Below are 636 nucleotides of genomic sequence, written 5' to 3'. Positions count from 1 at the left end.
TGTGCATCTTTGTATGAAGTCTTTATTTTACATAATGCGCTCCCACATTTCCATTCTGGTTCAATGTCGGGTCTAACTGAAGTTGGCTACAGCAGAATGTACACGCCGAGGCAAGGACTGTGTGCAGACTGGTCACCTCTGCATCCCCGTGCTTGGCACAGAGAAGGCAGGTGATAAATAAATAAGTGTGTGCTGAGTGAATTCATTGTAGAGAAGTGTTACCTCTCCAGTCCGCCTATCTAAGACAGAAGTAACAAAGGTGGTCACTACCTTCCTCTCCACAACATTAGGAAGCGCGAATGTTCCTCAGGGATGCAAGCCTTGAAATCTAAGATGCGAATTAATAAAATGTGAAAAGTGCTGCTTTTCCTTGACTGGAGGCCATGCTGCCCCACTCAGAAGTGAGTGTGTTCACATCGTTCCTTCACGCCTAGACGTGCTCCCCAGGAGGTGCCGGATGCTCACGGCACGTGGTATCACAGCTCAGAGAGGCCTATTTCATACATGTTTCCTCCAAACCAGGACTTCATTCACTTATGTTTAATAGGCAATGCCTGTGAGATTCGAGTAAAAGGGAGGGGGGAGAGAGAGAGGCTTTGATGACCTTTGTTAATATGTGAGGAATGAAGTTGGAAA

The sequence above is a fragment of the Myotis daubentonii genome, chromosome 5 (assembly GCF_963259705.1).
Source record: "Myotis daubentonii chromosome 5, mMyoDau2.1, whole genome shotgun sequence".
NCBI classification, from domain to species: Eukaryota; Metazoa; Chordata; class Mammalia; order Chiroptera; family Vespertilionidae; genus Myotis; species Myotis daubentonii.
This window is presented reverse-complemented; position numbering follows the sequence as displayed.